We start from the raw sequence: 26,167 nt of genomic DNA, 5'->3' as shown, positions 1-26,167 counted from the left end.
GTAAGGTTGAGGGCTAGGGTTAGGGTTAGGGTGAGGGCTAGGGTAAGAGATAGGGTTAGGTTTAGGATTAGGGTTATGGTGAGGGTGAGTGTGAGGTTTAGGGTTAGGGTTAGGCTTAGAGTTAGGGTGAGGGTTAGGGTTAGCGTTTGGATTTGTGTGAGGTTGAGGCTGAGGATTAGCGTTAGGTTTAGGGTTAGGTTTAGGGTTAGGTTTAGTGTTAGGTTTAAGGTTAGGATTAGGGTTATGATGAGGGTTAGGGTTCGAGTTAGGATTAGGCTTAGGGTTAGGATGAGGGAGAGGGTGGGTTTGAGGATTAGAGTTAGGGTTAGGGTTAGGCTTAAGGTTAGGCTTATTGTTAGTGTTATGCTTAGGGTTAAGTTTGCGGTGAGCATGAAGCTGAAGGTGAGGCTTATGGTTAGGGTTAGGCTGAGGGTGAGGGTGAGTGTGAGGATTAGGGTTAGGGTTAGAGTTAGTGTTAGGGTTATTGTTAGTGTTATGGTTAGGGTTAAGTTTGCTGTGAGGGTGATTCTGAGGTTGAGGGTTATGGTTATGGTTAGGGTTATTGTTAGAGTTATTGTTAGGGTTAGGGTTAGAGTTATGGTGAGTGTGAGGGTTCGGGTTAGGGTTCGGGTTACTGTGAAGGTTAACTTGCAGTTTAGGGTTAGGATTAGTGTAAGGGTGAGGGCTAGGGTTTGGGTTAGAGTTAGGGTTATGGGGAGGGATAGGGTTAGGTTTAGGGTTAGGATTAGTGTTAGGGTTAGGATTCCGGTGAGGGTTAGGGTTAGGATTAGGCTTAGGCTTACAATTAGGCTGAGGTTGAGGCTGAGGGTGAGGGTTATGGTTATGGTTAGGGTTAGGATTAGGGTTAGGGTAAGTGTTATTGTTAGGGTTAGGGTTAGAGTTATGGTGAGGTTCAGGGTGAGGGTGAGGGTTAGGGTTAGGGTGAGGTTTAGGGTTAGGTTTAGTGTTAGGGTTAGTGTTAGGGTGAGGGTGTCGGTAAGGCTAAAGTTGAGGGTTAGGCTGAGGGTGAGGGTTATGGTAAGGATAAGTGTTAGACTTAGCGTGAGCGTTAGGGTTAGGGTTGGTGTGAGAGTTAGGGTTCACGTTCAATTTAGGGTTAGGTTGAGGGTTAGGGTAAGGGTTACGGTGATGGTGAGGGTTAGGGTTAGGTTGAGGGTTAGTGATAGGATTAGGGTTAGTGTGAGGTGAAGGTTAAGGTAAGTGTTAGGGTGAGGGTTAGGATGAGGGTTAGGGATAGGATTAGGGTTAGGGTGAGGGCTAGTTTGCGGTTGAGGTTTAGAGTTAGCTTTAGGGCGAGGTTTAGGGTTAGGTTTAGGGTTCGGGCTAGTGTGAGGGTGAGGTTACGGTTAGAGTTATGGTTAGGGTGAGGCTGAAATTGAGGTTTAGGGTTAGGGTTAGTGTTAGAGTTAGGTTTAGGGTGAGGGTTAGGGTCAATGTTAGGGTTAGGGTGCGGGTTAGGGTGGGGATGAAAGTAAGGCTAAATTTGAGGGTTAGGCTGAGGGTGAGGGTTACAGTAATTGTGAGGTTTAGGGTTAGGGTGAGGGTTAGTGTTAGGGTTAGGATGAGGGTGGGGTTTAGATTGTGGATTAGTGTTAGGGTTAGTGTGAGGTTTAGTGTGAGCTTGAGGGTTAGGGTTAGTGTTAGGGTTAGGTTTACGGTTAGGGTGATGCTTAGGGTTAGTGTGAGAGTTATTGTTAGCGTTAGGGTTTATGTTAGGTTGAGGGTAAGTGTTAGGGTGAGAGTTAGGTTTAGGGTGAGATTTATGATTAGGGTGAGTGTGAGGGTTAGGGTTAGGGTTATTGTTAGGGTTAGGGTTAGTGTTATGGTTAGTGTTAGGGTTAGGGTTAGGGTTAGGTTTAGGATGAGGTTTAGTTTTAGTCTTAGGATTAGAGTTAGGGTTAGGGTGAGGGTGAGATTTAGGGTTAGAGTTAGGGTTAGTGTTAGTGTTAGTGTTAGGGTGAGGGTTAGGGTTAGGTTTAGACTTAGGCTTAGGCTTGGGCTTAGGCCGAGCATGAGGGTGAGTGTTAGGGTTCGGGTTACGGTTCGGGTTAGTGTGAAGTTTAGATTGAGGTTTAGGGTTAGGATTAGGGTAAGGGTGAGGGCTAGGGTTAGGTTTAATGTATGGGCTAGTGTTAGGGATAGGGTTAGGTTTAGGATTAGGGTTAGGGTGAGGGTGAGTGTGAAGTTTAGGGTTAGGCTTAGGCTTAGAATTAGGGTGAGGGTTAGGGTTAGGGTTTGGGTTAGTGTGAGGGTGAGGCTGAGGATTAGGGTTAGTTTTAGGGTTAGGTTTAGGGTTAGAGTTATGGTTAGGCTTAGGCTTAGGATGAGGGAGAGGGTGGGGTTGAGGATTAGAGTTAGGGTTTGGGTTAGGCTTAGGGTTAGGTTTATTGTTAGTGTTAAGGTTAGGGTTAATTTTGTGGTGAGCATGAGGCTGAAGGTGAGGGTTATGGGAAGGGTTAGGATTAGGTGGAGGGATAGGTTGAGATTTAGCGTTAGGGTTAGTGTTAGGGTAAGTGTGAGGGTGAGGTTAGGTTGAGGTTTAGGGATATGGTTAGGTTTAGGATTAGGATTAGGGTGAGACTGATTGTGAGGTTTAGGGTGAGGATTAGGCTTAGGCTTAGGGTTAGGCTGAGGGTGAGGATGGAGGTGAGGTTTAGGTTTAGTGGGATCGTTAGTATTAGGGTAAGGGTGAGGGCTTGGGTGAGGATAAGGGTTAGGGTAAGGCTTAGGCTTAGGCTTCCGGTTAGGCTGAGGGTGAGTTTGAGGGTGAGAGTTAGGGTTAGCGTGATGGATAGGTTTTTTGTTAGGGTGATGGTTAGGATGAGGTTTTGGGTTCGGGTGAGGTTAGGGTTAGGATGATGGTAAGGGTAAAGTTGAGGTTTAAGCTGAGGGTAAGGGTTAAGATGAGCTTGAGGGTTAAGGTAAGGGTGAGGGTTAGGGTTAGGGTGAGGCTGAGTGTGAGGTTTAGGGTGAGGATTAGGCTTGGGCTTACAGTTAGGCTAAGGGTGAGGGTGGGGGTGAGGGTGGGTGTGAGGATTAGGGTTAGGGTGATGGTTAAGGTTAGGGTTAGTTTTATTTTTAGGGTTAGGGTTAGAGTTACGGTGAGGGTGAGAGTGCCGGTGAGGGTTAGGGTTAGGGTTAGGGTGGGGTTTAGGGTTGGGTTAGGATTATGGTTAGGGTGAGGCTGAGGTTTAGGGTTAGATATACTGTTAGGGGGAGGGTTAGTGTTAGGGTCAGGGAAAGGGTTATTGTTAGGGTTAGGATGAGGGTGAGGGTTAGGTTGAGATTTAGGGTTAGTGTTAGGATTAGGGTTAGTGTGAGGGTTAATGTTATGGTTAGGGTTAGTTTTAGGGTGCGGGTTGTTGTTAGGGTTCGGGTTATTGTGAGGGTTATCGGTGGGGTGAGGGTTAGGATAAGGGTTAGGGTTATTGTTAGGGTTAGGTTTGGTGTTTCGGTTACGGTGAGGGTGAGGGTTAGGGTTAGGGTTAGGGCAAGGTTTAGGGTTTGGTTTACAGTTAGAGTGAGGGTTAGTGTTAGTGTGAGGATTAGGGTTAGAGTTAGGGTTAGGGTGAAGTGTAGGTTGATGTTTAGGTTTAGGGTTAGTGTGAGGGTTAGGGTTAGGCTGAGAGTTAGGGGGAGGGTTAGCATTACAGTTAGGGTTAGGTTTATGGTTAGGGTTAGCCTTAGTGTTAGGGTGAGGGTGAGGTTTAAAGTTAGAATTAGGGTTAGGGTGAGGCTGAGGGTGAGGGTGACGGTTAGGATTAGGGTTAGCATTAGGATTAGGGTTTGGGTTAGGGTGAGTGTGAGGGTTAGGGTTAGTGTTAGGGTTAGCCTTTGGTTTAGGCTGAGGGTGAGGGTGAGGGTGAGGGTTAGGGTTAGTTTAAGGGTTAGGGTTAGGGTTAGGGTGAGGTTTAGTGTTTGGGTTAGTCTTAGAGTTATGGTTAGAGTGAGGGTGAGGTTTAGGGGTAGAGTTAGGGTTAGGGTGAGGGTTAGGTTGATAGTTAGGGTTAGGGTGAGAGTTAGGGTGGGGGTAACGTTAAGGGTATACGTGACAGTTAGGCTTAGTGTGAGGGTTATGGCAAGGGTGAGGATTGGGGTTAGGGTGAGAGTTAGGGTTAGGGTTAGTGTGAGAGTTAGGGTTCGGGTTAAGTTTAGGGTTAGGGTTAGGGTTAGTCTAAGAGTTTCGGTGAGGGTGAGGGTTAGTGTCAGTTTGAGAGTTAGGGTTAGGATTAGGGTTAGGGTGAGGGTTAGTGTTAGGGTTAGTGTTAGGGTGAGGGTTAGGATGATGGTTAGGGTTAGGATTAGGGTTAGGGTGAGGGCTAGTAGCAGGTTTAGGGTTAGGGTTAGGGTGAGGTTTACGGTTAGGGTTAGGGTTAAGGTTAGGTTGAAGTTGAGGTTAAGGGTTAGAGTTAGGGTTAGGGTGAGGCTGAGGTTGAGGGTTAGGGTTAGGGTGAGGTTTAGTGTTAGGATTAGTGTTAGAGTTAGGGTTAGAGCAAGGGTTAGGTTGTGGGTGAGGTTTAGGCTTAGCGTTAGGTTTAGGTTTAGGCTGAGGGTGAGGGTGAGTTTGAGGGTTAGGGTTAGGTTGAGGGTTAGGGTTAGGATTAGGGTTAGGGTGAGGGTTAAATTTAGGGTTAGGGTGAGGGTAAGGATGAGGATTAGGGTTAGGATTAGGATTATGGTGAGGGCTAGGGTGAGGTTGAGGGTTAGGGTTAGTGTTAGATTAAGGTTTAGGGTTAGCGATAGCTATAGGGTGAGGGTTAGGTTGAGCGTTTGGGGTACAATGAGTGTGAGGTTAGTGTTAGGGTGAGTGTTAGGGTTAGGATTAGGGTTAGGTTTAGGGTTAGGGTTAGGGTTAGGGTGAGGATGATGGTAAGGGTAAAGGTGAGGTTTAGGGTGACGGTGAGGGTTAAAATAAGGGTGAGTGTTAGGTTTATGCTTAGGTTTAGAGTAAGGTGTAGGATTAGGGTCAGGGTGATTGTTAGATTTAGGATTAGGGTTAGGGTTAGTGTGAGGTTTAGAGTGAGGATGAGGTTTAGGGTAAGGGTGAGGGTAAGGGTTAGAATTAGGTTTAGGGTGAGGGCTAGGGTGAGGGTGAGGGTTAGGGTAAGGGTTAGGCTTAGACTTAGGATTAGGCTGAGCGTGAGGTTGAGGGTGAGGGTTAGGGTTAGGGTGATGGTTAGGTTTAGGTTAGCTTAGGTTATGGTGAGGGTGAGGTTCAGGGTTACATTTAGGGTTAGTATGAGGGTTAGAGTTAGGGTGCAGGTTAGCCTGGGTGTGACGGTAAGGGTAAATGTGATGGTTAGGATGAGGGTGAGGATTCCGGTATGGGTGAGTGTTAGTGTTAGGGTGAGGGTTAGTGTTAGCATTAGATTGAGGGTGAGGGTTAGATTGAGGATTAGTGTTAGGGTTACTGTGAAATTTAGGGTGAGGATGAGGGTTAGAGTTAGGGTGAATGCTAGGGTGAGTGTGAGGGTTAGGGTTAGGTTTAGGGTGAGGGTAAGTGTTAGGGTGAGGGTTAAGTTTATGGTGAGGGTTATGGTTAGGGTGAGGGTTAGGGTTAGGATTAGGTTTATTGTTAGGTTTAGGGATAGGGTTACGGTTACTGTGAGGGTGAGGGTGAGGATTAGGGTTAGGGTTAGGTTGAGGTTTAGGTTTAGGGTTAGGGTTAGAGTTAGGGTTAGGGTGAGGGTTAGGGTTAGGCTTAGGCTTAGGCTTAGGCTTAGGCGGAGCATGAGGGTGAGGGTTCGTGTTAGTGTTCGGGTGAGGGTTAGGGTTAGGTTTAGGGGTAGGTTGGAAGTTAGGTTAAGGTTTAGGGTTAGGATGTTTAAGGGTGAGGGCTAGGCTTAGAGTTAGCATGAGGGTTAGGGTTAGGGTTTGGGTTAGGGTGATGTTGAGGCTGAGGTTTAGTGTTAGGGTTAGGGTTAGGTTTAGGGTTAGTGTTAGTGTTAGGGTTTTGGTTAGGGTTAGGGTTAGGGTGAGGGTTAGGGTGAGGGTTATGGTTAGATTTAGGATTAGGGTTAGGCTGAAGGTTAGGGTGAGTGTGAGGGTTAGGGTGAGGATGAGGTTAGGTTTAGGGTGAGGGCTAGGGTTGGGTGAGGGTTAGGGATAGGGTTAGCGTGAGGTTTAGGGTTTGGGTAATGGTTAGTGTTAGTGTGAGGGTTAGTGTTAGGGTTAGGGTTATTGTTAGGGTTTGGCTAAGAGTTAGGGTGAGGGTTAGGGTTAGGGTGAGGTTTATGGTTAGGGTGAGGGTTAGGGTTATGCTTAAGGTTATTGTTAGGGTTAGCGTTAGGGTTACGGTTACGGTGAGGGTGAGGGTGGGGTTTACGGTTAGGGTTTGGGTTAGGGTTAGGTTGAAGGTGAGGTTTAGGGTTAGATTTAGGGTTAGTGTTAGGTTGAGGTTTAGTGTTAGAGTTAGGGTTAGGGTGAGGCTGAGGGTGAGGGTTAGCTTTAGGATTAATGTTAGGGTTAGGCTTAAGGTGAGGGTTAGGTTGAGGGTGAGGGTTAGGGTTAGGTTTAGGAGTAGGATTAGGGTTAGGGTTAGGGTGAGTGTGAGGTTTAGGGTTAGGGTTAGGGTTACGGATAGGCTTAGGTTTAGGCTGAGGTTGAGGGTTAGGGTTGGGGTTAGGGTGAGGTATAGGGTTAGGGTTAGGGTGAGTGTGAGGGTTAGTTTTAGGGTTAAGCTTAGGTTTAGGCTGAGGGTGAGGGCATGGGTTAGGGTTAGGATGAGGGTTAGGGTTATGTTGAGGGTTAGGATGAGGGTTAGGGTTAGGATTAGTTTTGGGGTGCGGGTTAGTGTGTGTGTTAGGGTTAGGTTTATGTTTAGGCTTAGGTTTAGGCTGAGCGTGAGTTTGAAGGTTAGGGTTAGGGTTAGGGTAAGGGTTAGGGGGTGGGTTAGGAAGAGGGTTAGGGTTAGGTTTAGGGTTGGGTGAGGGCTAGGGTGAGGGTGAGGTTTAGGGTTAGGTTTGGGGTGAGGGTTAGGGTAAGGGTGAGATTTAGGTTTCGGGATAAGTTTAGGGTTAGGTTGAGTGTTATGGTAAGTGTTATGGTGAGGGTGAGGGTTAGGGTTAGGTTGAGGGTTAGGGTTGGGATTAGGGTTAGGGTGAGGGTGACGGTGAGTGTTAAGTTTAGTGTTAGGGTGAGGGTTAGGATGAGGGTTAGGGGTAGGATTAGGGTTAGGGTGAGGTTGGGGGTGAGGGTTAGGTTTAGGGTGAGTGTGATTGTTAGGGTTAGGGTTAGGGTTCGGGTTAGGGTTACAGTGATTGTGAGGATTAAGGTTAGGTTGTGAGCTATGGTTAGAGTTAAGGTTAGGGTGAGGGTTAAGGTTAGGCCTAGGGTGAGGGTAAGTATGAGGATTAGGGTTAGGATTATGGTTAGGGTGAGGGCTAGGGTGAGGGTGAGGGTTAGGGTTAGTATTAGATTAAGGTTTAGGGTTATGGTTAGGGTTAGGGTGAGGATTAGGTTGAGGATTAGGGTTAGAGTGAGTGTGAGGATTAGGGTTGGATCAGGGTTAGGGTTAGGATTAGGGTTAGTTTGAGGGTGAGTGTTAGCATTAGGGTTAGTGTTAGGATTAGGTTTAGGGTTAGGATTAGTGTTATTATTAGGGTTAGGGTTAGAATTATTGTGAGGGTGAGGGTTAGGGTTAGGGTTAGGGTGAGGTTTAGGGTTAGGTTTAGGATTAGGGTTAGGGTGAGGGTGAGGTTTAGGGTGAGATTTAGGGTTAGTTGGAGGGTTATGTCTAGGGTGATGTTTAGGGTTAGTTTTAGGGTTAAGGTTAGGGTGAGGGTTAGGTTGAGGTTTAGGCTTTTGGTTAGGATTAGGGTTAGGATTAGGGTGACGGTGAGGTTGAGTGTGAGGGATAGGAATATTGTTAGGCTTAGGTTTAGGCTGAGCGTAAGGGTGGGGGTGAGTATTAGGTTTAGGGTGGTGGTTAGGATTAGGGTTACGGTGAGGTTTAGGATGATGGTTAGGATTAAGATTAATGTTAGGGTGAGGGCTAGGGTGAGGGTGAGGGTTAGGGTAAGGTTTAGGCTTAGGCTTAGGTTTAGGCTGTGTGTGAGGTTGAGGGTGAGGGTTAGGGTTAGGGTGATGGTTAGGTTTACAGTTAGGGTGAGAGTTAGATTGAGGTTTAGGTTTAGGGTGAGGGTTAGGGTGAGGTTTAGTGTTAGGGTTAGGGTTAGACTTAGGGTTATGGTGAGGGTGAGGTTCAGGAGTACAGTTAGGGTTAGGATGAGGTTTAGGGTTAGGGTGCAGGTTAGCCTGGAGTGACGGTAAGGATAAAAGTGAGGGTTATACTGATGGTGAAGGTTCCAGTAAGGATGAAGGTTAGGGTTAGGGTTAGGGTTAGTGTTAGCGTTAGGGTGAGGTTGAGGGTTAGATTGAGGATTAATGTTAGGGTTAGTGTGAGGTTTATGGTGAGGATGAGGGTTAGGTTTAGGGTGAAAGCTAGGGTGAGTGTGAGGAATAATATGGTTAGTTTTAGGGTGAGGGTAAGTGTTAGGGTGAGAGTTAAGGTTAGGGTGAGGGTTATGGTTAGGGTGAGGGTTAGGGTTAGGGTTAGTTTTATTGTTAGGTTTAGGGGTAGGGTTACAGTTATTGTGAGGGTCAGCGTGAGGATTAGGGTTAGGGTTAGGATGAGGTTTAGGTTTAGCATTAGGGTTAGTGTTAGGGTTAGGTTGCGGGTTACCGTTAGGGTTAGTCTTAGCCTTAGGCCGAGCATGAGGGTGAGGGTGAGGGTGAGGGTTCCGGTGAGGGTAAGGGTTAGGTTTAGGATTAGGTTGAGAGTTAGGTTGTGGTTTAGGGTTAGGGTTAGGGTGAGGGTAAGGTTTAGAATGAGGGTTAGATTGAGGGTGAGGGTTAGGGTTAGGATAAGTTTAAGGGTGAGGGCTAGGCTGAGGGTTAGGGTGAGGGTTAGGGTTAGGGATAGGGTTAGATTTAAGTTTAGGTTTAGGGTGAGGGTGAGTGTGAGGTTTAGGATTAGGGTTAGGGTTAGGGTTAGGGTGAGGGTTAGGGTTAGGGTTTGTGTTAGGGTGAGGGTTAGTGTTAGGGTGAGGGTTATTGTTAGGTTTAGGAAAAGTGTTAGTGTGAGAGGTAGGGTTAGGGTGAGGGTTATCCTTAGGGTGAGGTTTAGGGTTATGGTTAAGGTTATAGTTAGGGTTAGGGTTAGGCTTAGGGTTAAGGTGAGGGTGATGATGAGGGTTACGCTTAAGGTTAGGTTGAGGTTAAGGTTTAGAGTTAGGGTTAGAATTAGGGTTAGGGTGACAGTAAGTTTTAGGATTAGAGTTAGGGTTTGTGATAGGGTTAGTGTTAGGGTGAGGTTCAGGGCTAGGATTAGGCTTAGGCTTAGGTTTAGGTCGAGCATGAGGGTAAGGTTTATGGTTAGGGTGATGGTTCTGTGTAGGATTAGTGTTATTGTTAGGGTTAGGTTTAGAGTTACGGTGAGGGTGAGGGTGCAGGTGAGGTTTAGGTTTAGGGTTAGGGTGGGGTTTACGGTTAGGGTTAGGGTTAGTGTTAGGTTGAGGGTGAGGTTTAGGTTTAGATTTAGGGTTAGTGTTAGGGTGAGGGTTAGTGTTAGCGTTAGGTTTACTTTTAGAGTGAGGCTAAGGTTTATGGTGAGGGTTTGGGTTAGGGTGAGGGTTATGGTTAAGCTGAGTGTTAGGAATCGGTTTAGAGTTATTGTTAGGGTTCGGTTTAAGTTTACGGTTACAGTGAGGGTGAGGATGAGGGTTAGGGTTAGGCATAAGTTGAGGTTTAGTGTGAGGGTGAGGTTTAGGGTTAGAGTCAGTGTGAGGGTTAGGTTGAGGTTTTGGGTTAGGGTTAGTGTTAGTGTTAGGCTTATGATGAGAGTTAGGGGGAGGGTAAGGGTTAGGGTTAAGTTTAAGATTAGATTTAGGATGAGGGTGAGTGTGTATGTTAGGGTTTGGTTTAGGGTTAGGCTTAGGGTTAGGCTGAGGGTGAGGTTGAGGGTGAGGTTTAGGGTTAGGGTTAGGGTTAGGATTAGGGTTAGGTGGAGGGGTAGGGTGACGGTTAAGGTTAGGATTAGGGTTAGGGTGAGGGCTAGGTTGAGGGTAAGGTTTAGGGTTAGGGTTAGGGTGAGGGTTAGGGTTTTGTTTAGGGTGAGCGTTAGAGTTCGGGTTAAGTTTAGTGTTAGGGTGAGCGTTAGGGTAAGGGTTACATTGAGGGTGAGGTTTAGGCTTAAGTTGAGGGTTAGGGTTAGGATTAGCGTTAGTGTGAGGGTGTGGATAAGGGTTAGGGTTAGGGTTAGGGTGAGGGTTAGGATGAGGGTTAGGGATAAGATTAGGGTTAGGGTGAGGGCTATGGTGAGGGTGAGGGTTAGGGTAAGTGTAAGGCTTAGTCTTAGTGTTAGGCTGAGTGTGGGGTTGAGGGTGAGGGTTAGGGTTAGGGTGATGGTTAGGTTTACAGTTAGTGTTAGAGTTAGTATGAGGTTTAGGGTTAGGGGGATTTTTAGGGTGAGGATGATGGTAAGGGTAATGGTGAGGTTTAGGCTGAGGGTGCGGGTTAAGATAAGGGTGAGCGTTAGGGTTAGGTTTAGGGTTAGATTAAGGGCTAGGGTTAGGGTTAGTGTGAGGTTTAGAGTGAGGATGAGGGTTAGGGTGAGGGTTAGGGTTAGGGTGAGGTTTAGTGTTAGGGTTAGGGTTAGAGTTAGGGTTAGGCTGAGGGTGAGGTTTTAGGTGGAGTTAGGGTTAGGGTGAGGGTTAGGATGAGGGTTAGTGTTAGAGTTAGGGTTAGGGTGAGGGTTAGGTAGAGGTTGAGGGTTAGGCTTAGGGTTAGGATTAGGATTTCTGTAAGGTTTAGGGTGAGTGTGAGGGTTAGGGTTAGGCTTAGGCTTAGGCTTAGATTTAGGCTGAGGCTGAGGGTGAGGTTGAGGGTTATGGTAAGTGTGAGGGTTTGGTTTAGGGTTAGGGTGAGAGTTAGGGTTCGGTTAAGTTTAGGGTTAGGGTGAGGGTTAGGGTTAGGGTTAGGATGAGGTTTAGGTTTAAGATTAGTGTTGGGGTGAGGGCTATTGTGAGGCTTAGGGTGAGGGTTAGGGTTAGGGATAGGGTCAGGTTTAGGATAAGGTTTAGTGTGAGGGTGAGTGTGAGCATTAGGTTTAGGGTTCGGGTTATGCTTAGGGTTAGAGTGAGGGATAGGGTTAGGGTTTGGGTTAGGGTGAGGTTGCGGCTGAGGATTAGGGTTAGGTTTAGGATTAGGGTTAGGGTTATATTTAGGGTTACAGTGAGGATTAGGGTTAGGTTAAGGTTGAGGGTTATGCTTAGTGTTAGGATTAGGATTAGGGTAAGTGTTAGGGTGACTGTGAGGGTTAGGGTTAGGTTTAGGGTTAGGCTTAGGTTTAGGCTGAGGGTGAGGGCGAGGGTGAGGGTTAGGGTAAGGGTGAACGTTAGGGTTAGGGTTAGGTTGAGAGTTAGGGTTCGGATAAGTTTAGGGTTAGAGTGAGGGTTAGGGTTATGGTATTGTTAGGGTTAGGGTTAGGGTTAGGTTTACAGTTACAGTGAGGGTGAGGGTTAGGGTTAGGGTTAGGATGAGGTTTAGGTTTAGGGTTAGGTTTAGAGTTAGGTTTAGGATGAGGGTGAGATTTAGGGTTAGAGTTAGTGTTAGTGTTAGAGTTAGGTTTAGGGTGAGGGTTAATGTTAGGGTTAGGCTTAGGCTTAGGCTTAGGACGAGCATGAGGGTGAGGGTTAGGCTTCGGGTTAGGGTGAGGGTTAGAGTTATGGTTAGGGTGAGGTTTAGGATGAGGTTTAGGATTAGGATTAGAGTAATCGTGAGGGCTAGGGTGAGGGTTAGGGTCAGGGCTAGGGATAGGGATAATGTTAGGTTTAGGAATCTGGTTAGGGTGAGTGTGAGTGTGAGAGTTAGGGTTAAAGTAAGGTTTAGGCTTAGAGTTAGGGTGAGGGTTAGGGTTAGGGTTTTGGTTAGGGTGAGGGTGAGGCTGAGGATTAGGGTTAGGTTTAGGGTTAAGTTTAGGGTTAGGTTTAGGTTTAGGGTTAGTGTTAGTGTGAGGGTTTGGGTTAGGGTTACGGTGAGGGTTAGGTTTAGGGTTAGGGTTAGGGTTCGGCTTAGGCTTAGGTTTAGGCTGAGGTTGAGGGTTATGGTGAGATTTAGGGTTAGGGTTATGGAAAGGGTTAGGGTTAGGGTGAGTGTTTGGATGAGGGTTAGGTTTAGGCTGAGTGTTAGGGTCACGGTGAGGGATAGATTGAGTATTTGGGTTAGGGTTAGTGTGAGGTTTAGGGTGAGGATGAGGGTTAGGGTTAGGGTGAGGGTTAGGGTTAGAATTAAGATTAGGGTGGGGGCTAGGGTGAGACTAACGGTTAGGGTTAGGTTTAGGGTGAGTTTTAGGGTTAGGGTGAGAGTTAGGGTTACTGTGATGGTTAGTGTTAGAGTTAGGGTTAGTGTTAGGGTGAGGGTAAGTGTTAGCGTGCGGGTTAGTGTTAGGTTGGGGGTTATGGTTAGCCTGAGGTTTAGGGTTAATTTTAGGGTTATTGTTAGGTTTAGGGTACGGTGAGGGTGAGGATGAGGGTTAGATTTAGGGGAGTTTTAGGGTTAGGGGTAGGGTTAGAGATAGGGTTAGGGAGAGTGTGAGGTTTAGGGTTAGAGTTAGGGTTCAGGTTATGGTTAGGATGAGGTTTAGGGTTAGGGTTAGTTTTAGGTTTAGGATTAGGGTTAGGGTTAGGGTTAGGGTTAGATTTAGGGTGAGGGTGAAGGTTAGGGTTAGTGTTAGGGTGAGGGTTAGGATGAGGGCTAGGCCTAGGATTAGGGTTAGGGTGAGGGCTAGTGTGAGGGTGAGGTTTAGGTTTAGGGTTAGAGTGAGGTTTAGATTTAGGGTGAGGGTGAGATTTAGGGTTAGAGTTATGGTTAGGGTTAGGTTTAGGGTTAGGTAAGGGTTACGGTGAGGGTGAGGGTTAGGTTTAGGTTGATGGTTTGTGTTAGGATTACGGTTCGGGTCAGGGTGAAGGTTAGGGTTAGTGTTAGGGTGAGGGTTAGGATGAGGGTTAGGTTTAGATTTATTGTTAGGGTGAGGGCTAGTTTGAGGTTGAGGTTTAGGGTTAGCGTTAGGGTGAGGTTTAGGCTTTGGATTAGGGTTAGACTGAGGGTTAGGTTGAGGTTGTGGGTTAGGGTTAGTGTGAAAGTTAGGGGGAGGGTTAGGGTTAGTGTTAGGGTTAGGTTAGCCTTTGGATTAGTGTGAGGTTGAGGTTAAGGGTTAGAATTAGGGTTAGGTTGAGGTTGAGGGAGAGGGTGAGGGTTAGGGTTAGGATTAGGATTAGGATTAGGGTTAGGGTTAGGGTGAGTGTGAGGGTTAGGGTTAGCCTTAGGTTTAGGCTGAGGGTGAGGGTGAGGGTAAGTGTTAAGTTTAGGGTTAGCGTTAGTGTTAGAGTTAAGGTTAGGTTGAGGGTGAGGTTTATGGGTAGAGTTAGGGTTAGGTTGAGGGTTAGGTTGAGTGTTAGGGTTAGGGTGAGTTTTAGGGTGGGGGTGATGGTAAGGGTAAAGGTGAGGATTAGGCTAAGGGTGATGGTTACTGTAAGGGTGAGGGTTAAGGTGAGGGTTAGGGTCAGGTTTAGGGTGAGAGTTAGGGTTCAGGTTAAGTTTAGGGTTAGGGTGAGGATTAGGGTAAGGGTTACGGTGAAGCTTACAGTTAGGGTTAGGTTGAGGGTTAGGGTTAGGATTAGGGTTAGGGTGAGGGTGAGGGTTAGGGTTAGTGTTAGGGTGAGGGTTAGGATGTGGGATAGTGTTGGGATTAGGTTTAGGGTGAGGGCTAGGATGAGGGTGAGATTTAGGATTAGGGTTAGGGTGAGGTTTCGAGTTAGGGTTAGGGTTAGGGTTAGGGTGAGGTTGAGGTTTAGGGTTAGATTAAGGTTAGGTTGAGACTGAGGTTGAGGTTTATGGTTAGGGTTAGTGTTAGTTAGGGTTAGTGTGAGGGTTAGGTTGAGGGTGAGGGTTAGGCTTAGGTTTAGGATTAGGATTAAGGTAAGGGTTAGGGTGAGTGTGAGGGTTAGGGTTGGGGTTAGGGTTAGGCTTAGGTTTAGGCTCAGAGTGAGGGTGAGGTTGAGGGTTAGGATAAGTGTGAGGTTTAGGTTAGGGTTTTGGTGAGGGTTAGGGTTCGGATTAAGTTTAGGGTTAGAGTGAGTGTGAGGTTTAGGGTTAGGTTTAGGGTTATTGTTAGGGTTAGGCTTAGGGTTAGGGTTACAATTACAGTGAGGGTGAGGGTTAGGGTTAGGGTTAGGATGACGGTTAGGTTAAGGGTTAGGTTTAGAGTTAGGTTTAGGATGAGGGTGAGATTTATGGTTAGAGTTTGGGTTAGTGTTAGGGGTAGGCTTCGGTTTAGGGTGAGTGTCTGTGTTAGTGTTAGGTCGAGGTTTAGGATGAGGTTTAGGGTTAGGATTAGGGTAAGGGTGAGGGCTAGGTTGAGTGTTAGGGTTAGGGCTAGGGTTAGGGATAGGGTTAGGTTTAGGATTAGGGTTAGGGTGAGGGTGAGTGTGAGAGTAAGTGTTAGGGTTAGTGTTAGGCTTAGAGTTAGGGTGAGGGTTAGGGTTAGGGTTTGGGTTAGGGTGAGGATTAGGCTGTGGATTAGGGTTAGGTTTAGGGTTAGGGTTAGTGTTATGTTTAGGGTTACAGTTAGGGTTACGTTGAGGGTTAGGGTTAGGTTTAGTGTTAGTTTTAGGGTTAGGCTTAGAGTTAGGGTTATTGTTAGGGTTATGTTTAGGTTTAAGTTTGCTGTGAGTGTGAGGCTGAGTGTGACCGTTAAACTTATGGTTAGGGTTATGGTTAGTGTTGTTACCGTTAGGTTTAGAGTTACGGTGAAGTTGAGGGAGAGTTTGAGGATTAGGGTTATGGTGAGCTTTAGGATAAGGGTTAGGGTTAGGGTGAGGGTGAGGTTTAGGGTTAAAGTTAGGGTTAGGGGGAGTGTTAGGGAGAGGTTTAGGATTAAGGTTACTGATTTGGTTAGTGTGAGGGTGAAGGTTAGGTTGAGGTTGAGGGATAGGTTTACCTTTAGGATTAGGGTTAGGTTGAGGGTGAGTGTGAGGGTTAGGGTGAGGATTAGGTTTACGGTTAGGGTGAGGGTTAGAATGAGGTTTAGTGTTAGGGTGAGGTTAGGTTGAGGATGATGGTAAGGGTAAAGGTGAGGCTTACGCTTAGGGTGAGCGTGAGGTTTAGATATACAGATAGGGGGAGGGTTAGGGTGAGTGTTAGGACTAGGGTTAGTGTTAGGGTTAGGTTGAGGGTGAGGTTTAGGTTGAGGTTTAGGGTTAGGGTTAAGTTTAGGGTTAGTGTGAGGGTTAGTGTTAGGGTTAGGTTTAGTGTTAGGATGAGGGTGTTAGGTTTAGGATATGGGTTAGGGTGAGTGTTACGGTAAGGGTGAAGGTTAGGATTAGGGTTAGTGTTATTGTTAGGGTTAGGTTGAAGGTTACGGTTACTGTGAGGGTGAGGGATAGGGTTAGGGTTAGGTTGAGGTTTAGGTTGGGGTTAGGGTTAGAGTTAGGGTTTGGGTGAGGGTGAGGTTTAGGGTTATATTTAGGCTTAGGGTGAAGTTTAGGGTTAGGGTTATGGTGATAGTTAAGGGGAGGGTTACAGTAAGGGTTAGGGATAGGATTAGGATTAGGTTGAGGGTGAGTGTGTGTGTTAGGGTTAGGTCTAGGGTTTATACTTAGGTTTAGGCTGAGGGTGAGGGTGAGGGAGGGTTAGTATGAGTATTAGGGTTAGGATTAGGGTTAGGGTAAGGTCTAGGGTGAGGGTGAGGTTTATCGTTAGGGTTAGGGTGACGGTGAGGTTTAGGATTAGCGTTAGGTTTAGGTGAGGCTGAGGGTGAGGTTTAGGGTTAGGGTTACTGTTAGTTTTATGGTTAGGGTTAGGGTGAGGTTGAGGGTCAGGGATAGGTTTAGGATTAGGATTAGGGTTAGGGTTAGGCTGAGGGTGAGGGTGAGTGTGAGGGTTAGGGTGAGGATGAGGTTTAGTGTTAGGGTGAGGGCTAGGGTGAGGGTGAGGGTTAGGGATAGGGTTAGAGTGAGGGTTAGGGTTAGGGTGATGGTTAGGGTTGGTGTTAGTGTTACGGTTAGTGTTAGTGTGAGGGTAAGTGTTAAGGTGAGGTTTAGGTTTAGGATGAGGGTTATTGTTAGAGTTAGGGTTAGGGTTACGGTTATGTTGAGGGTGAGGTTGAGAGTTAGGGTTAGGTTTAGGATGAGGTTTAGGTTAAGCTTTAGGTTTAGGGTTAGGTTTAGGGTTAGGTTGAGGTTTAGGGTTTGGATTAGGGTTAGAGTTAGGTTTAGGGTGAGCAGGAGGTTTAGGGTTAGAGTTAGGGTTAGGGTGACAGTTAGGTTGAGGGTTAGGGTTAGTGTTAGCATTAGGGTTATGGTGAGAGTTAGGTGGATGTTTAGGGTTAGGGTTAGGTTTGGTTTAGGATTAGGTTTAGGGTGAGGGTGAGTGTGTGTGTTAAGTTTATGTTTAGGGTTCGGCTTAGGGTTAGGCTGAGGGTGAGGCTGAGGGTGAGAGTTAGGGTTAGGTTGAGGGTTAGGGTTTGGGTTAAGTTTAGGGTTAAGGGGAGGGTTAGGGTAAGGGTTATGTTGAGGGTGAGTGTTAGGGTTAGGTTGAGGGTTTGGGTTCGGATTAGGATTAGGGTGAGTGTGAGGTTTAGGGTTAGAATTAGGGTTAGGGTGAGGCTGAGGGTGAACATTAGGGTTAGGGTTAGTTTTAGATTTAGGGTTAGGTTGAGGGTTAGGGTGAGGTTTAGGGTTAGGGTTAGGCTTAGGGTTAGAGTTAGTGTTAGGGTGAAGGTGAGGATGAGTATTAGGATTAGGCTTAGGAATATGGTTTTTGTTATGGTTAGGTTTAGCGTTAGGGTGAGGGAGAGGGTTAGGTTTAGGTTTAGCATTAGGATTATTGTTAGGTTTAGGGTTAGGGTGAGGATGAGGGTTAGGTTTAGTGTGAGAGTTTGGTTTAGGGTTAGGTTTAGGGTGAGGGTAAATGTTAGGGTGAGGTTTAGGGTAAGGTTGAACTTTAGGTTTAGAATTAGGGTGAGGGTTAAAGTTAGGGTGAGGGTGAGGGTGAGGGTTAGGTTTAGGGTGATCTTTAGGGTTAGGGCAAGGTTTAGGATTAGGTTTAGTTTTAGGATGAAGATTAGGCTGAGGGTTGGGATTAGGATTAGGATTAGGGTGAGGTTTAGGGTTAGGGTTATTGTTAGGGTTAGGCTTAGGGTTAGAGTTAGTGTTAGGGTGAGGGTGAGGATGAGTGTTAGGATTAGGCTTTGGAATATGGTTTTGGTTATGGTTAGGGTTAGGGTTAGGGTGAGGGTGAGGGTTAGGTTTCGGGTGTAAGATAGGGTTAGGGTTAGGTTTAGGGTGAGGGTAAAGGTTTGGTTGAGGGTTGGGGTAAGGTTGAGCTTTAGGGTTAGCATTAGGGTTAGGGTTAGGGTTAGTGTGAGTGTTAGGGTTAGGTTTAGGGTTAGGGTGAGGGTGAGGATGAGGGTTAGTGTGAGGGTGAGGTTGAGGGTGAGGGCTAGGTTTAGGTTAAGGGAGAGGGTGAAGATGAGGTTTAGGGTTAGGATTAGGGTTAGTGTTAGGATGAGGTTGAGGGTTAGGTTAATGTTTAGGTTGAGGTTTAGGGTTAGTTTGAGGGTTGGGTGAGCGTGAGGGTAAGGGTTAGGTTGAGGGTTAGGGTGAGGGTGAGACTTAAGGTTAGGGTTAGTGTTAGGGTGAGGGTCAGTATGAGGGTAAGGGTTAGGGTTTGTTTTAGGGTTAGTGTGAGGTTTGGGATTAGGGTTAGGGGGAGGGGGAGGGTTAAGTTTAGTGTGAGGAGTAGGGTGACGGTGAGCATAAGGGTTAGGGTGAGGGTTAGGGTTAGGTTTTGTGTTATAGTGGGGGTTAAGGTGATGGTTGGGGTTAGGGTTAGGGTTATGTTTAGCATGAGGGTTAGGGTGAGGGTGTGGGTTAGGGTTAGGGTGAGGTTTAGGGTTAGGATTCACGTTAGGATGAGGGCTAGGGTGAGGCTGAGGGTTAGTGTTAGGGTTAGGGTTAGGTTGAGGGTTAGGGTTAGGTTGAGGGTTAGGGATAGGGTGAGGGTTCGGTTGAGGTGTACTTTTAGGGTTAGGTTTAGGGTGAGGGTAAAGGTTAGGATGAGTTTTAGGGTGAGGATGAGGTTTAGGGATAGGGTTAGGGTTAGGATGAGGGTTGGGGTTCGGATTATGGAGAGGGTATGTGTTAGGGTGAGGGTTAGGGTGAGGGTTAGGGTGAGGGTGAGGGTTAGGGATACGGTTAGGGTTATGGTTAGGGTAACGGTGAGGTTGAGGGTTAGTTTTAAGTTTAGGTTCAGGGTGAGGGTGAGGTTCCGCTTTAGGATTTGGGTTAGGGTCAGGATTATGCTGAGGGTGAGGGTGAGGGTGAGTGTTAGGGTTAGGGAGAGGTTAAAGGAGAGGTTGAAGATGAGGTTTCGGGTTAGGATTAGGGTTAAGGTTACGGCGAGGTTGAGGGTTAGGGTTACCATTAGGTTGAGGTTTAGGGTTAGTTTGAGGGTTGGGTGAGTGTTACGGTAAGGGGTAGGGTAAGGGTTTTGGTGAGGGTGAGACTTAGGGTTAGGGTAAGTGTTAGGGTGAGTGTTAGTGTGAGGGTAAGGGTTAGGGTTAGTGTGAGGTTTAGGGTTAGGGTGAGGGTTAGGGTTAGTGTGAGTGGTAGGGTGACGGTGAGGGTAAGGGTTAGGTTGAGGCTCAGGGTGAGGCTGAGAGTTAGGGTTATTGTTAGGGTTAGGGTGAGGGTTAGGGTTAGCTTTAGGCTTAGAGTGAGGGTTAGGGTTAGGATTAGTGTTAGAATGAGGGCTAGGGTGAAGGTGAGGTTTAGGGTTAGGGTTAGGGTGAGGGTGAGGGTTAGGGTTAGGGTGAGGATTTGGATGAGGGTTAGGTTTAGGGTGAGGGTAAGCGTTCGGGTGAGGTTTAAGATGAGGGTGAGGTTTAGGGAGAGGGTTGGTGTTAAGGTGAGTGTTAGGGTGTGGGATAGCGTTAGGATTAGGATGAGGGTATGTGTTAGAGTGAGGGTTGGGTTTAGGGTTAGGATGAGGGTTAGCGATAGGCTTAGGTTTATGTTTTGGGTGACGATGAGGGTGAGGGTTAGTTTTAGGGTTAGGTTCAGGGTGAGGGTGAGGTTCAGGGTTAAGATTAGGGTTAGGGTTACGGTTAGGCTAAGGGTTAGGGTAAGGCTGAGTGTTAGGGTTAGGGTGAGGGTGAGGATTAGGGTTAGGTTTAGGGTGAGGGTTAGGGTTAGTGTGAGGAGTAGGGTTCGGGTTAGGGTGAGAGTAAGGGTTATGGTGAGGTTTAGATTTAAGGTTAGCGTTAGGGTTAGCATGAGGGTGAGGGAGAGGTTTAGGTTTGGAATTAGGGTTAGGTTTATGGTTAGTCTTAGGGTGAGTGTCATGGTGAGGGTGAGGCTTAGGGTGAGGGTTAGGGTTAGGATTAGGGTGAGGGTTAGGGTTAGGGTGATACTTAGGGTGAGGGTTTGGGTTATGGTGAGGGTGACAGTTAGGGTGAGTGTGAGGTTTAGGTTGTGGGTTAAGGTTAGTGTGACGGTGAGGGTTAGGGTGAGGGTGGGGGTGAGGGTTTGGGTTAGCATTAGTGTGAGGGTTAGGGTTAGGGTGAGGGTGAAGGTTAGGATTAGGGTTAGGGTTATGGTGAGGTTTCGGGTGAGGTGTAGGTTTAGAGTTAGGGTTAGGGTGAGGGTAAGGGTTCGGGTGAGGTTTAGTGTGAGGGTGAGGTTTAGGGAAAGGATTAGGGTTTAGGTGAGGGTTAGGGTGAGGAATAGTGTTAGGATTAGCGTGCGGGTATGTGTTAGAGTGAGGGTTAAGGTTAGCGTTTGAATGAGGGTTAGGGATAAGTTTAGGGTTAGGGTTGGGGTGATGATGAGGGTGAGGGTTAGTTTTAGGGTTAGGATAAGGGTGAGGGTGAGGTTCAGGGTTAGGATTAGGGTTAGTGTTAGCGTTAGGCTAAGGCTTGAGGATTATTGTTAGGATGGGGGTGAGGGTTAGGTTTAGGTTTAGGGTGAGGGTTAGGGTGAGGATTAGTGTTAGGGTTAGGGTGAGAGTAAGGGTTATGGTGAGGTTTAGGGTTTAGCTTAGCTTTAGGGTTAGCATGAGGGTGAGGGAGAGGTTTAGGTTTAGGATTAGGGTCAGGTTTACAGTTAGGCTTAGGGTGAAGTTCATGGTGAGGGTGATGCCTAGGGTCAGGGTTAGGGTTAGGTTTAGGGTGAGGGTTAGGCTTAGGGTGATACTTAGGGTGAGGGTGTGGGTTATGGTGAGGGTGACGGTTAGAGTGAGTGTGAGGGTTAGGGTGTGGGTTGGTGTTAGGGTGATGGTGAGGGTTAGGATGAGGGTGAGGGTGATGGTGAGGGTTAGCATTAGGGTGAGGGTTAGGGTTAGGGTTAGAGTGAGGGTGAGGGTTATGATGAGGGTTAGGGTTAGGGTTAGGGTTAGTGTGAGGATTAGAGTTAAGGTGAGGGTAAGTTTTAGGGTTAGATTTAGGGTAAGGTTTAGTGTGAGAGTTAGGCTGAGAGTGTGGGTTAGGTTTAGTGTGAGTGTTAGGGTGAGTGTTAGGGTGAGGGTGAGGGTGAGGGTTAGGGTTAGGGTGAGGTTGAGAGTAAGGGATAGGTTTAGGGTTAGTTTTAGGGGTATTGTTAGGGTTAGGGTTAGGTTTAGGGTTAGGGTGAGGGTGGGGGTTAGGGTTAGGGATAGCATTAGGGTTAGCATGAGGGTGAAGGAGAGAATTAGGTTTAGGATTAGGGTTAGGTTTACAGTTAGGCTTAGTGTTAGGGTGATGGTTAAGATGAGGTTTCAGGTCAGGGTTAGGGTTAGGGTTAGGGTGAGGGTTAGTGTTAGGGTGATATTTAGGGAAAGGTTGAGGGATAAGGAAAGGGTGAATGTTAGGGTGATTGTGAGGGATAGGGTTTGGGTGAGGGTTAGGGTGACGTTGAGGGTTAGTGTGAGGTTGAGGGTTAGGGTTAGCGTTTGGTGAGCGTTTGGGTGAGCATGAGGCTGAAGGTGAGGTTTATGGTTAGGGTTAGGGTTAGAGATACGGTAAAAATAAGGTTGAGGGTGAGGGTTAGGGTTAGGGTGCAGTTTAGGGATAGGTTTATGGTAAGGGTTAGGGTGAGGGTGAGGTTTACAATTAGAGTTATACTTAGGGGGAGGGTTAGGGTTAGGGTTTGGGTTAGGGTGAGGGTGGGGGTGAGGATTAGGGTTAGGTTTAGGGTTAGGGTTAGGGTTAGGTTTTTAGGTTAGGGTTAGAGTTAGGGTTATGGTGAGGGTTAGTGTTAGGGTTAGGTTTAGGGTTAGGCTGAGGGTGAGGGTGGGTGTGAGGATTAGGGTTAGGGTTAGGGTTAGCCTCAGGTTTAGGCTGAGGGTGAGGGTGAGGGTGAGGGTTAGGATTAGTTTGAGGGTTAGGGTTAGGGTTAGGGTGAGGATTAGTGTAGGGTTAGTGTTAGAGTTAGGGTTAGGGTGAGGGTGAGATTTTGGGGTAGAGGTAGGGTTAGGGTGAGTGTTAGTTTGAGTGTTAGGGTTAGGGTGAGGGTTAGGATGGGGGTGAAGGTAAGGGAAAACGTGACGGTTAGGCTGAATGTGAAGTTTATTGCAAGGGTGAGGGTTAGGTTTAGGGTAAGGGTGAGGTTTAGGGTTAGTGTGAGAGTTAGGGTTTGGGTTAATTTTAGGATTAGGGTTAGGATTAGGTTAAGGGTTACGGTGAGGGTGAGGGTTAGTGTCAGTTTGAGAGTTAGGGTTAGGATTAGGGTTAGGTAGAGGGTTAGGGTTAGGGTTAGTGTTAGGGTGAGAGTTAGGATGAGGGTTAGGGTTAGGATTAGGTTTAGGGTGAAGGCTAGGGGCGGGTGAGGTTTAGGGTTAGGGTTAGGGTGAGGTTTTCTGTTAGGGTTAGGGTTAGTGTGAGGGTTAGGATGAGAGTTAGGGTTACGGTGATGTGAGGGTTAGGGTTACCGTGAGGTTTAGGTTTAGTATTAGGTTAGGGTGAGGGTGAGTGTTAGGATTAAGGTTAGGGTTAGAGTTAGCTTTAGGGTTAGGATTAGTGTTATTGTTAGGGTTAAGGTCACAGTAACAGTGAGGGTGAGGATGAGGATGAGGGTGAGGTTTTGGGAGAGTGTTAGGGTGAGGTTTAGGTTTATGGTTAGGATTAGGGTTAGGGTGAGGGTGAGGTTTAGGGTTAGATTTAAGTTTAGGGGGAGAGTTAGATCAAGGGTTAGGGTTAGGGTTAGTGTTAGGGTTAAGGTTAGGGTGAGGGTTAGTTTGAAGTTTAGGGTTAGGGTTATGGTTAGTGTTAGGATTAGGGTGAAGGTGAGGGTGATTGTGAGGGTGAGGTTTAGGCTTAGGCTTAGGCTTAGGGTTAGCCTGAGGGTGAGGATGGGATGAGGATTAGGGTTACGGTGATGGTTAGGATTAGGGTAATTGTGAGGGCTCGGGGGAGGGTGAGGGTTAGGGTAAGGCTTAGGCTTAGGCTTAGGGTTAGGCTGAGGGTGAGTTTGAGGATGAGCGTTAGGGTTACCGTGATGGTTAAGTTTACGGTTAGGGTGAGGGTTAGGATGAGGTTTAGGGTTAGGGTGAGGTTAGGGTGAGGATGATGGTAAGGGTAAAAGTAAGGTTTACACTGAGGGTGAGGGTTAATATAAGGGTGAGGGTTGGGTTAGGTTTAGGGTTAGTGTAAGGGTTAGGGTTAAGGATAGGATGAGGGTTAGAATGAGGATTAGTGTTATGGTTAGTGTGAGGATTAGGGTTAGGATGAGGGTCAGGTTTAGGGAGAGGGTGAGGGTTAGAATTAGGGTTAGTGTGAGGGCTAGGGTGAGGGTTAGGGTTAGTGTGAAGGTTAGTGTTAGCGTTAGGGTTAGTGTTAGGTTGACGGTTAGTGGTAGGGGGAGGGTTAGGGTTAGGGTGAGTGTTATGGTTACGGTGAGGGTTAGGGTTAGGTTGAGGGTGAATGTTAGGTTGAGTGTTAGGGTGAGGGTTAGGGTTAGGGATAGAGTTAGGTTTAGGATTAGGGTAAGGGTGAGGTTGAGTGTGAGGGTTAGGGTTAAGGTTAGGCTTAGGGTTAGGGTGCGGGTTAGGGTGAGGGTTTGGGTTAGGATGAGGGTGAGGCTGAGGATTAGGGTTAGGTTTAGGGTTATGGTTAGGGTTAGATTTAGGGTTAGGGTTAGGATTATGGTTAGGGTTAGGGTAAGGCTTAGGCTTATGGTTAGGCTGAGTTTGAGGCTGAGGTTGAGGGTTATGGTTATGGTTAGGGTTAGGATTAGGGTTAGGGGAAGTGTTATTGTTAGGGTTAGGGTTAGAGTTATGATGAGGTTGAGGGTGAGGGTTAGAATTAGGGTTAGGGTGAGGGCTAGGGTGTGGGTTAGTGTTAGGGTGAAGGTTAGGCTTAGGGTGAGGGTTATGATTAGGGTGAGCGTAAGGGTTAGGGTTATTGTTAGGGTTAGGGTTAGGGTTATGGTTACGGTGAGTGTGAGGGTAAGAGTTAGGGTTAGGGTTAGGGTGAAGTTTAGTGTTAGGGTTAGGGTTAGAGTTAGGGTTAAGGTGAGGGTGATGTTTAGGGGTAGAGTTAGGGTTAGGGTGAGGGTTAGGGTCAAGGTAAGGGTTAGGGTGAGGGTTAGGGTGGGGTTGAAGGTAAGGGTAAATTTGAGGGTTAGCCTGAGGGTGAGGGTTACAGTAAGGGTGAGGGTTAAGGTTAGGGTGAGGGTTAGTGTTAGGGTTAGGGTGAGGGTGAGGGTTAGATTGAGGATTAGTGTTAGGGTTAGTGTGAGGTTTAGGGTGAGGTTGAGGGTTAGGGTTAGTGTTAGGGTGAGGTTTATGGTTAGGGTGATGCTTAGGGTTAGTGGGAACGTTAGTGTTAGCGTTAGGGTTTATGTTAGGGTGAGGGTAAGTTTTAGAGTGAGGGTTAGGGTTAGGGTGAGGTTTATGGTTAGGGTGAGTGTGAGGGTTAGGGTTAGGTTTATTGTTAGGGTTAGGTTTTGGGTTAGGGTTATGTTTAGGGTTAGGGTTAGGGTTAGGGTTAGATTGAGGTTTAGTTTTAAGGTTAGGTTTAGAGGTAAGGTTAGGATGAGGGTGAGATTTAGGGTTAGAGTTAGGGTTAGTGTTAGTGTTAGGGTTAGGGTGAGGTTAGGGTTAGGGTTAGGCTTAGGCTTAGGCTTGGGCTTAGGCCGAGCATGAGGGTGAGTGTTAGGGTGAGGGTTAGGGTTCGGGTTAGTGTGAAGGTTAGATTGAGTTTTAGGATTAGGATTAGGGTAAGGGTGGTGGCTAGGGTTAGGGTTAGGGTTAGGGCTAGGGTTAGGGATAGGGTTAGGTTTAGGAATAGGGTTAGATTGAGGGTGAGTGTGAGGTTTAGGTTTAGGGTTAGGCTTAGAGTTAGGGTGAGGGTTAGGGTTAGGGTTTGGTTTAGGGAGAGGGTGAGGCTGAAGATTAGGGTTAGGTTTATGGTTAGGTTTAGGATTAAGGTTAGTGTTAGGATTAGGGTTAGGGTTAGGGTTATGGTGAGGGTTAGGGTTAGAGTTAGGATAAGGCTTATGGTTAGGATGAGGGGGAGGGTGGGTTTGAGGATTAGAGTTAGGGTTAGGGTTAGGTTTAGGTTTAGGCTTATTGTTAGTGTTATGGTTAGGGTTAAGTTTGTGGTGAGCATGAGCCTGAAGGTGAGTGTAATAGTTAGGGTTAGGTTTGGGTTAGGGTTATTGTCATTCTTAGGGTGAGGGTTAGGGTTAGGGTGTGGTTTAGGGTTAGGTTTAGGGCTAGGTTTAGTGTGATGGTGAGGTTTAGGATTAGAGTTAGTGTTAGGGGGAGGGTTAGGGTTAGGGTTTGGGATAGGGTGAGGGTGGGGCTGAGGATTACGGTTAGGTTTAGGGTTAGGTTAAGCGTTAGGTTTAGGGTTAGGGTTAGGGTTATGGGGAGGGTTAGGATGAGAGTTAGGGTTAGGATTAGGGTTAGGCTGGGGTTGAGGCTGAGCGTGAGGCTTATGGTTAGGGTTAGGATTAGGGTTAGGGTAAGTGATATAGTTAGGGTTACGGTTAGACTTATGGTGAGGTGGAGGTGAGGGTGAGGTTTAGGGTTAGGGTGAGGTTTACGGTTAGAATTTGGGTTAGGGTTAGTTTTAGGTTGAGGGTGTCGTTAAGGTTAAAGTTGAGGGTTAGGCTGAGGGTGAGGTTTACGGTAAGGGTGAGGGTTAGGGTTAGGGTGAGGGTTAGGGTTAGGGTTGGGGTGAGTGTTAGGTTTCGGGTTAAGTTTAGGGTTGGGTTGAGGGTTAGGGTACGGGTTACGGTGAGGATGAGGGTTAGGGTTAGGTTGAGGGTTAGTGTTAGGATTAGGGTTAGGGTGAGGTGAAGTTTAGGGTTAGTGTTAGGATGAAGGTTATGATGAGGGTTAGGGATAGGATTAGGGTTAGTGTGAGAGCTAGTTTGAGGTTAAGGTTTAGGGTTAGTGTTAGGGTGATGTTTAGGGTTAGGGTTAGGGTGAGGGTGAGGGTGAGGTTTACGGTTAGAGTTAGGGTTAGGGTGAGGCTGAAATTGAGGGTTAGGTTTATGTTAGTGTTAGAGTTAGGGTTAGTATGAGGGTTAGGTTGAGGGTGAGGGTTAGGCTTAAGGTTAGTATTAGGATTAGCATAAGGGTTAGGGTGAGTGTGAGGGTTAGGGTTAGGCTTAGGTGTAGGGTTAGGCTGAGGGTGAGGTTGAGAGTGAGGGTTAGGGTTAGGTTTATGGTGAGAGTTAGGGTTCGTTTAAATTTAGGGTTAGGGTGAGGGTTAGGGTTAGGTTTAAGGTGAGCTTGAGTTTTAGGGTAAGGTTGAGGCTTAGGGTTAGGATTAGGTTTAGGGTAAGGGTTAAGGTTAGGGTTAGGGTGAGGTTAAGGTTGAAGACTAGGGATAGGGTGAGGGCTAGGTTGAGGGTGAGATTTAGGGTTAGTGTTAGATTAAGGTTGAGGGTTAGATTTAGGGTTATGGTGAGGGTTAGGTTGAGGGTTAGGGTTACAGTGAGGGTGAGGGTTAGGGTTAGGTTGAGGGTTAGGGTGAGGTTGATGGTAAGGGTAAAGGTGAGGTTTAAGCTGAGGTTGAGGGTTAGGGTGATGGTTAGTGTTTGGTTTAGGGTAAAGGTAAGGGTGAGGGTTAGGGTCAGGGTGATTGTTAGATTGAGGATAA

This window comes from Dipodomys merriami, unplaced genomic scaffold (genome assembly GCF_024711535.1).
Source record: "Dipodomys merriami isolate MVZ:Mamm:240054 unplaced genomic scaffold, mDipMer1.0.p SCAF_86, whole genome shotgun sequence".
NCBI classification, from domain to species: Eukaryota; Metazoa; Chordata; class Mammalia; order Rodentia; family Heteromyidae; genus Dipodomys; species Dipodomys merriami.
This window is presented reverse-complemented; position numbering follows the sequence as displayed.